Raw genomic sequence first — 10,293 nt, 5'->3', positions numbered from 1 at the left:
CCTGGAAGGGGTGCTATCTAAAATAACATGCTGTGTTCGATGCGATAAGAAGTTTTTTGTCCATGCAGTGACCTGACCATCGCCGATCGTAGCCTCTAATTTTGCAACTAATTTAACATGGCTGACACAATCAAATGCTTTACTGAAGTCGAGGAGGATCATGTCTGTCTGGCTTCGGTTGTTTAGGTTGAGCGCAAGGTCATGGACCACTTCGCTTAGTTGTGTGACCGTCGAGAGGCCACTTCTAAAGCCGTGTTGTTGAAGTATTAATATATGTTCTTGCTCGAGAAATATAGTGATGTGTTTGAAGATAATATGTTCCAATATTTTACAAGATGTGCTGGTAAGTGAGATTGGCCTGTAGTTGGAAGGTTCGTTGATGTCGCCGGATTTATGTATAGGAATTACCTTCGCTTTTTTCCAGTCATCTGGTAGTTGTGCGGACGCGAGTGATTTGCGGTATATAAAGACAAGGTATTGGCTACACCATTCTGCATATGCTTTTAAAAACTCATTCGGGATATTTTCTGGCCCATTAGCTTTCTTGATGTCCAGATTAAGCAATAGATTAAGAACTCCGGCATTAGTTATGTTTATTGAATCAATGATTTTTGGCGGACAGGGTAGGGAGGGAAGTAAGCCATTATCTGAAGTGAAAAGTGAAAAGAAATAGTTGTTGAATGGGTTCGCTCGAGTCGTTTTATCTTCTAGAGACCGTTCAGGTGACACATCTGAATACGGGCGAAAGTACCTCCAAAACCGGTGTGGATTGTTGGTAATGAAGTCGGGGAATGTTGTGCTGAAATAGTGATGCTTTGCGTATTTTAACTTTCCTCTGAAGTCAGCGAGAGCGGAGGTCAGTTTGTCTTTCAGAGATTGATTTGGCCCTTTTCTTTTAATAGTATGTCTAAGTCGTTTTACGTTACGCTTCGCTTGAAGGACCTCGCGCGATATCCATGAGTTTTTCTTTCGTGGTTTGCAACGTTTCATCGGGATGAAGTTTGTTGTGCAGTGTAGCACGATTGACTTAAATTGTTGCCACAAAGTGTTGGTGTCACAACACGTTTCTGAAGCTGCTTGAAGAAAAGCATCAAACTCGTGTGCCATGTGAGTGAGAATACTGTCATGATCTGCTCTACGAAAATCATACACAGCACGCTCCAGATTCAGCTTCGTTATGTTGCCTTCAATCGAGAGCTTGCATTTAGGTATGTCGTGGTCCGATATACCATTGACTACAGCCATCTCAATTTCGTGAAGTGGGAAATGGTCACTTATGAGTATGAGATCAAGTATGCTATTCGTAGAGCCTTGTGAGCGAGTTGGCTGGTCGACTACCTGGTGAAGGTTGAAATTTAGCATTAGATCCGTAAGTGCTGCGGATGTGGCTGAAGTGTAGTGCATGGTACTCCAGTTCAGGTCTGGTAAATTGAAGTCCCCCATGAGGATCACTCTGCTGGTACGAACGTGGCACTGCATCAACTCCTGCAAGGCAAGCACGCCTTTGGGTCCACTAGTACGGCTTCGATAGGCGCAACCAGCAAATATACCAGTGTCATTGCACAAGATTTTACAAAATACAGCCTCTGCATTGGAGACTTCAGGGAGTGGAACGAATGGAATATCATTCTTAAGAAGCAGGGCCACGCCGCCACCACGAGACAGCCTAGTATTACGAATAACAGAGTAACCTGGTGGAGATATCTCGTGACTGATGATATCTGGGGATAGCCAGGCTTCAGTGATAGCCACTATATCGGGATTGTGTTCTAGTAACAGTCCTTCCAGGAGTTCCACTTTGTTTACTATGCTTCTATCGCGTTTATATTAAGCGCTGTAAGGGTCTCAAGTTTATTTGTTAGGGTCTCACGCTTGTTTGGCTTCGGGTTCATGGACGATTTCTTTCGATGTTTTTTTGTAGAGATACCCTCTCATTTTTTTCGTGATCCCAAACAAACACGCGATCATTAATGTAGAGCTTGTCATATGATAAGGATACTTTTTCCTGTTTTTCCCGATCGGGTTTTGCACTATCCCAGAGTTTCTTTCTAGTCTCCCGCATTTTGCGGCTGAAATCCTCTCTTATAGACAAGTTGGAGCCTTTGAGCTTGTAGCCTTTTCGTAGTATCTGAGTCTTTTGTCTAATGTCGAGAAGCCTGAATATGACTGGTCTGGTTTTATTTCTTGTATATCTACCTAAGCGGAGGATGCGCTCAATACCAATGGGTTCCCGACCAAGAGTGTTCTTAATTAAGCTGTCATTCACAGCCGCTTCTAGGCTTGCACTGCTTTCTCCCTCTGTTTCCGGGAGGCCATATATTAATAGGTTTGCTCGTCTGCTCCGGTTTTGCAGGTCTTCAGCTCTTTCTTCGAGCCTTTGCAAGCGCACCTTCATGTCTGTTATCTCATTTTCAAAGAATGACACCTTTGCCTCGATTGCTGTTAACAAGTCTAATTTTTGATCCATCTGAACGAGGCGTCCCTCTTTAATATCTTTAATATCAGCGGCTATGTCCTTAAGTTCTTTGGCGATATGGTTTATGTCAGGTCCCGGGTTAGATTCCACATCACCGCACAACAATAGCAGTTCTCTCAAATACGATGCAGATCAATATACAGATGCAGATCTCGATGCAGATCAATATACAACCGATCGAATCAACGGAAAGGCGAGTCCGTGGGCACGGCAGCACTTGTAGAAATGGGTCGTTTGACCGAAAGCATAAACCATATCGTCTCACCTGCACGACGAAGACGAAAGGGTTAGATGCAACCATCGCAACTGCGCTGCCGTGCCCAATGAAGCCGTAGTGCCAAGGGAGGCCTTTTATACAGGTGGTGTGGTGAGGCGCTGCTTGTTCGCCGTGCAGGTGCGCAGGCGCTGTCGAATGACGTATGCTGCTGAGCCATGGTGAACTGCGAAGACCATCTTGCACGTGCAAATCTCTGACCATGATAGCTTGCGCGCTGGTCTGGTTGGCCTGCGCGAAGCTGACGTGTTCCAGATGGTCCGTGTGCACTCCAGCCACGGAAGACTGCAGGACGAAGCAAAGCTGCACAAGACGAAAGGGTTAGATGCCACCATCGCAACTGCGCTGCCGTGCCCAATGAAGCCGTAGTGCCAAGGGAGGCCTTTTATACAGGTGCTGTGGTGAGGCGCTGCTTGTTGGCCGTGCAGGTGCGCAGGCGCTGTCGAATTACGTATGCTGCTGAGCCATGGTGAACTGCGAAGACCATCTTGCACGTGCAAATCTCTGACCATGATAGCTTGCGCGCTGGTCTGGTTGGCCTGCGCGAAGCTGACGTGTTCCAGATGGTCCGTGCGCACCCCAGCCACGGAAGACTGCAGGACGAAGCAAAGCTGCACGACGAAGACGAAAGGGTTAGATGCCACCATCGCAACTGCGCTGCCGTGCCCGTATTAATGACGAGGCTAGAGCGAGTAAACCCTGGAATATGAAGCGCGGCATTCAGTAGCTGAGTTGATCAGTAGCTGGATGGAAGTCACCGGCCTCAATATCTTGGAGCGCAGAAAGGTTTACTTTCGTCAAAAAACCTTTCCAAAATACCCGTCTGGTTGAGAAAGGAGTCCCAGCATAAAATAATTAGACAGGAACAGAGGTGCAGAAATTGGAAACTCCATGGTGTACAGAAGCCCTTCTACGCCGAGTATATAGAGCAGGAAAGGCGGCCAGATGTTTCTTTTCCACACTCACAGTTTCATGGGACAGCGCTGTCGGAATCTTTCGGTGTGAGCGAAATATAAGAAGCTAAGAGCAGTGACGACGACTTCCTTAAGGACAAACACAGGGACGTCGAGTCCTTTGACATATGCTTCAATGTCGTTGACAGCGAAGCAACGAAGCCTCGTGCTGGCGTTGGTGACGCGGTTCGTTTGTTGGTGACGTGCGTAGGTGACGCTGTTTTTCTGCTCGTTGGTTTTAATACGGCGACACATGGAAGAAAGTCAGTGACAACTTGCAGATCGCGAGTGACGGATAGGCACAGGTAGGCGCCATCGCCTACCAGTGCCTATCCATCATATAGAAAGCAATAGTCGCTCAGGAACGCACAGAAACATTTAGGAAGGAACGATGGCGCTCGCCGCATGCGCGGGGGCGATTTTGCGCGAGGAAATCTACACCACCACAAGGAAAATATACCGATGAATTTCCAAGGCGTATTACTGGTAGTCATATGCTTTAGGTCATGTGTGGAAGCCTGCAATAAAACTGCCACGTGTGTACGGGCTTAGATGCGGGCGGTAGAATCCGTCGTTAGGCTCAGGTAGTGGCTTCCGCTTAAGTCGTAGATGTAGTAACTGGTAGCGGATAACAAACAGGCTTGATGAATTGCCTCAGAGGTATGTTCCATGATAAAGTGGTGGAGTATAAACTGTAAACGCGGCACATTTCAATGACGCTATAAATTAAAAGAAAAAGTGGCACAACCCGTCTCAAGATCACGGTTGATGGTAATGCGTGGGACACCGCCGCGGTGACTTAGCCGCTGTGGTGTTGCGCTGCTAAGCTCGAGGTCGCGGTGTCAAATTCCGGCTGCTGTGGCCGCATTTTGATGAGGGCGAAATGCAATAAAACCCGTGTCCCGTTCATTAGGGGCATGTTAAAAATCACCTGGCGGTCAAAATATTTCCGGAGTCCCCCACTATGCCGTTCCTCATAATCAAATTGTGGTTTTGGCGCGTAAAAAATAAGAATTCAATGCGAGAGAACCGAATAAATATAGTGACACAATTGCCACTGCCGAAATCAGTTATGTATGTATGTGTACTGCAGCGGGACTCCGCCATCGCGCTTCCTAAGAATACTCGGTGCCATCTAACAGCGCCGCCATCGATCCTGCGTGTGGCCTTCAAGATTCATGACGAGTCAGGGCTTGCGAACGTTGAGAAACGGTTCCTGCGACAACTGGACTCCTCTCGCACGCTCCTTCTTGGATACGCTTTGCCATCTAGTACCACAGCCGAGAATTCCATGCATGGCCCCCGAGACGAGAAGGAACGATTCGGCATAAATATCCATTCTCGCTATGATGAATGGGAGTTGTCGAATAGAGCTGATGCGTAACTTTTGCTATCACGTCCTTAGACAGTGACGTATAAAATACAGATGAAGCAATTACAGTAGAAAGGAAGGCAATATAAGTAAATGTACCAGGAAACACAATACTACCTCTATAAAAAGAATCATTTCGTGTGTTTTTTTTTTCTGCGCCAAGTTGCTTTGCAAACTCTATGTAGACAATTAAATTGATCTAGTGTAGTGCGCAAACAATAAATTCAAGTAACAGTAACCACAGAGTAATCCACTGGACTAAATATTTATATACAAATTTCAAATTTCACTGTAGTAAGTGTAAACAAGCGCGGTAAATAAATACAAGTGTCCTCAAAGACACCCGAACTACGGTCACTCATAACGCGGCTCTTGACCAGAAGCAATTGTCTTCAGTCCTGCTTAGCAAAACATATTGATTTGTTGATAATATGTACGTAGTTTTACATGCCAACTTAGATATGGCTGTCAATTTCAATGCGATTTTCTTTGTACTGAAGTGATCCTTGCTTACATGGCGCCGTCATTACATTGCTGTCATGAATGGCGCGTATTTTCTACCTTGATGCGACTGAAATTATTGGTGTTAGACGTTTTGTTAGATTTCATGCCACTGTGTCCTTGTTCGTTTTTGTCGGTCTGCCACCTTATTTAGCAATCGTCCGGCATCTCATTCTATATTGTGTATATTTCGTTGCTCTTTATGGCCCATAGTACTGTATATTCTTGATTACATAAAATTTCAATAACGAAGGAGTCAGCAATTTCTTCATAACTGTGTTATTGCAGTTCATTTTAATTAGGTAAGAAGCGGAACCAATACTAATTTTCCTGTAAATAATCATACGGTAACCACATTGGTAGCATGGCACATATATACCTTATAAAAATGACTATTGAAATGTTCTTGACATATTGTTGAGCAATTATTGACGAAATATCCTTTCAATATTGCCTCAATAGTTATTGAACGTTCACAACAATACCTAAACAGTAAAGTTGCTGAGCACTTCATAACAGTAAAGTCATTAACTAACTGTTGTTGACTTATTGCTCAATGATATTGAGTGTTATTGAGGACTGTTGAGCAATATTGAGATTCAATATACATCTTAAGAACGCACGCGTAGACGTGTGCGTGTTTTGCACATATATATTGTTTTATTGTTCATTTAATCACCACTAAATATATAGTGTCTCACATCACTTGAACCAAAGGCGTATCTCTCGAGTCGTAAGGCGGGGGGGTGGGGGGGAGGGCAAGTTCCCGGTATATACGAACATGGTTCGAGCTACGTGAAACACCCTGTATATATTTAGCATAACTTGATTCGAGAAGCGAAAGTTGAGGAGCGGAAGGTGTGCCTGGTTGTCCCAAGGCGGTGATGAGTATATGCGGAACGGCTACGTTTAGAGCTAGTAGATTGTCAACAAGTGGAGACACTGTAGTCACCGTCAGGAATGGATGGTGATGCCCACAAGATGAGGCGTGGACGATTGTGGTTGCAACCGCACACAGTCGATCACAAGTGAAGGGGCGTTACAGCAGAAATACCGCCAAGACGAGGAAGTTCAAATAGACTTACGCCGGTAGCACAGTCCGTTAGCGCAGAGTGAGTCGACAAAATATCTAATCCAAGAATGATGTCGTTGACGCATTGCTCAAAGATGGCAACACTTACAAAAAATCACCAACCCTTCTCCTGTCGAGAAAATTGGGGTAAGCGAAGCTCGTGGCAAGACGATGATATCGCACGCGTTCGGCTTCGTTTGCCCTAAATTGAGGGTCGGCGGCTCTTCGCTGATGTTTGACCTCAACATCGCGCTACCGCAACTCGGGGTCCGTGGCTCGTGGTCTTCGGAAGCCATCACGCTAGAATCAGCATGCTAGAATCGGACGACAAGCTTCGCTTACCCCAATTTTTTCGACAGAGGTAGGGCTGTTGATTTTGTCTCTTTCGGTCCCCCGTATTGCAAGGGTAGTTCAAGGAAGCGTGAAAGGTCCCTGAGCCTACAGGGGTATGTGCCATTGAGCTTGGACCCTTTCTTCACTATCGCCAGGATCGGCCAACTCAATCGACCCCCTGTATCTGCCTTTTAAAAGTCGCTGTTGGAAATGACAAATAAAACTTCAGCGTACTAGAAGTTACAGCTTGAGTGATATTGTGAAGAAACATTGTGAAGAACTCAGAAGCTATATTTCTTGTAATTTGTTTGGAGAGTAACTAGCGTATGTAATGCGGCCCAATACAAACGGTTGGGGACCAGAGACCACATTTTTTTTAAGTTTGACTGGTTGCCCTGATGATCTCGTTTTTTTTCTCGCAACTTGTAATAGTGTTTTTGTTGTGTGGCCAAGCCAGTGTCAAGCAGACACCATTTAGTATTTTGTTTGCTCAGCTTTTTTGTTCAAATAAAGTACGATGTATTGTATGTACGGTACGTTATATAGCACGCTATACGTTCCTACCTTAGTTGTACGCGTGCCTACGGGTGACGAAATTTGCTTGTCAACTGGCCAGTTCTCGTTTTGAGTGCCCGGATAACGAATCTGGTTTTTGGCTCATGGCCACGTGAAGGTTGCCTACAACGGGAGCTAAAATCATTTCAAGCTTAAAACAGTAGACAACCTTAATCTTTGACTTAGGTGTCTTAGAGATTAGATTATGGGGTTTTACGTGCCAAAACCAGTTCTCATTATGAGGCACGCCGTAGTGGGGGACTCCGGAAATTTGGACCACCTGGGGTTCTTTAACGTGCACCTAAATCTAAGTACACGGGTGTTTTCGCATTTCGCCCCCATCGAAATGCGGCCGCCGTGGCCGGGATTCGATCCCGCGACCTCGTGCTCAGCAGCCCAACACCATAGCCACTGAGCAACCACGGCGGGTGACTTAGGTGTCTCTTAGTGGCACTCGCACCTCGGCTTTGGTGTTCTGTGCTTTGGTCAGCGGTCATTTGTAATTTCTCATTAATTCCAATTATTCCAGACACTTCAGCAACTCAACGTGTAACTAAGCTTATGCTTTCATATCATATCGATAATGAAACCCATGAATTTTTGCACTATTTCTTTTATATTACAGCGTAAGCTGTTATGGGCTCATTCCAATAGCCGTTTCCGGTCAGGATGATGCCGTCACCACCCCATAACCGCTATCGCCGGAAATGCGAAAGGGCCCGCTCTCCGCCAGGATCGAACCCAGGCCCGCTGCGTGGGAGTCGGATACTTTACCACTGAGCCACGCAAGCGATTGCTATCAGGCAGAAGAAAAACTCCCTTTATATGCGCATTATAGGCAGGCGTGCCGGCACAGACGACCCGAGCCTCCACTAGTATGGTGGCGCCATCTAGTTAACGTGCCTGGAACTAGAGCACCGCACGGGCTCGGGCTTACCCGAAAGCCCGGGCCGGGCCGGGTAGGGCAGTTTTGTCACGGGCTCGGGCCGGGCTCGGGCAGGGCTTGTGCTTTTTGACCCGGGCCCGGGCTGGGCTCGGGTATTTTGACGCGGGCCCGGGCCGGGCTCGTACTTTCTGGTGGTGTGCATGTAAAGTGCAGCGAGTTATCCTCGCGCGTCTCGACTATGAAAAAACTATTGCCCCGGCGCAGCTGGACGCTAGCAGTGCTACTCCTTTGTACTTCCCTTTTCTTCTTCCGTCGTATTCTGCGCTGTTGGAACAGAATGTAAAAGTTCTGAAAGACTGAAGTCGCCTCAAACCAAAAGATGCCATTGTATTCGTGACCTAAATCAATGTAATTAATGCTTTCAGCGCGGTGTGCGCGTTCGCGACTTGCCAATTCTTCAAAGGCGAATTGGTAAAACGATTACTGTTAAGATGAGATAATTCGTGACGCGGCTGAAATATGGCACTGCGTCCATACATGATTGGACGCATGTTCTCAACGGGCCGCCTAGCAGCAGCGCGTTACGCTGCACCATGGAGGAACGAGAAGCATTCTTTCTCCATTTACTCCATCCATGCGCTGCGCTAACGGCCGGTCGTGGCTGCGCTTCGGTTATAGTGTACTAGAATACGGTTGAGTGGGACGAGCGGCTGGGGTGGCGCATGCTTTGCAGTGAGGCGCCCGACGTGGAAAAATACTGTGGCAGCGCTGCGATAGAAGTGGATTGGGCCGCATCAAGATCGCGCCGTGGGAAACTGCAGGCGATACAGCTCGGCAGGGTCTTTCGTACTATTACGCGCGCTGGTATTTGCGTTCAGACCGCTCAAATGGTGTTCATTATTGAATGTGACATGTATTTATGCCTTAAGAATAAATTTCCTTCATTCTCTTCTTTATTTTGTTTTTTTCAAATGCCACTCGATGATCTTTTCAGGTCTCGGGCCGGGTTCGGGCCGGTTTCGAGCCGGGCTTGTGCCGGGCTCGGGCCTAAGGTAAAGGGGCGGCGGGCCGGGCCGGGCGGGTAACGTAGAATATTTCCGGGCCCGGGCCGGGCACGGGTTTAGCCATAAAACTTTTGGTCGGGCTCGGGCAGGCAGCCAAACGTAAAAACGGGCCCGGGCCGGGCCCGGGCTGAAAAAATCGGCCCGCGCATTGCTCTACCTGGAACCGCCGCGGGCGACGAGATGCGATTCAGACGAGGCGCGCAATCAACGCTATCCCGATGTTAGATGTTCGCCATGTATTCTGGGTACTTCTTTGGTATACGCTATGGCGTCTCCAGGCAAGGTATGAACCACTCCTGAAGAAGCGAATCGTAGAGCTACGTGCGCGGCTACAACCAGGCATCATCGGGCTCAGCAGACTGCTGTGCAGTGAGCATTACAAGCCGCAGCTTGCCGTGGACGCCGACGCCGGGCGGACAGTTCAAATCGTTCTCGTCAAAATTGAGGCGAAGACACTTTGCCGCGAAGACCTTGTTGTGCGTGGTGCCGAAATTGGAGATACTCTTGCGCCGCTCAACCAGCTTACGCCGTGACTGTGCTGTGTGTACCGCGCAGGCCTGTGACTTAATTTCCTGATTTATTTTATACCGTCTCAGCTAGTTATAATTATCCCAGACACTTCAGCAACTGCGCTTGTAACAAAAATTATTCTTTGATATCATATCTATAAATAAACCCATAAATTCTATACTGCGCCGTGTTTATTCTATTTTTGTGATATATGTGAATTGCGTCCCTGATCGTCTCAGCTAATTATTTCTAATTATTCCAGACACTGCAGTAACTCAACTTGTAACTAAACTTCTG

Source organism: Dermacentor silvarum, chromosome 7 (genome assembly GCF_013339745.2).
Source record: "Dermacentor silvarum isolate Dsil-2018 chromosome 7, BIME_Dsil_1.4, whole genome shotgun sequence".
In the NCBI taxonomy this organism is placed as follows: Eukaryota; Metazoa; Arthropoda; class Arachnida; order Ixodida; family Ixodidae; genus Dermacentor; species Dermacentor silvarum.
Note: the sequence above shows the minus strand (reverse complement) of the source record.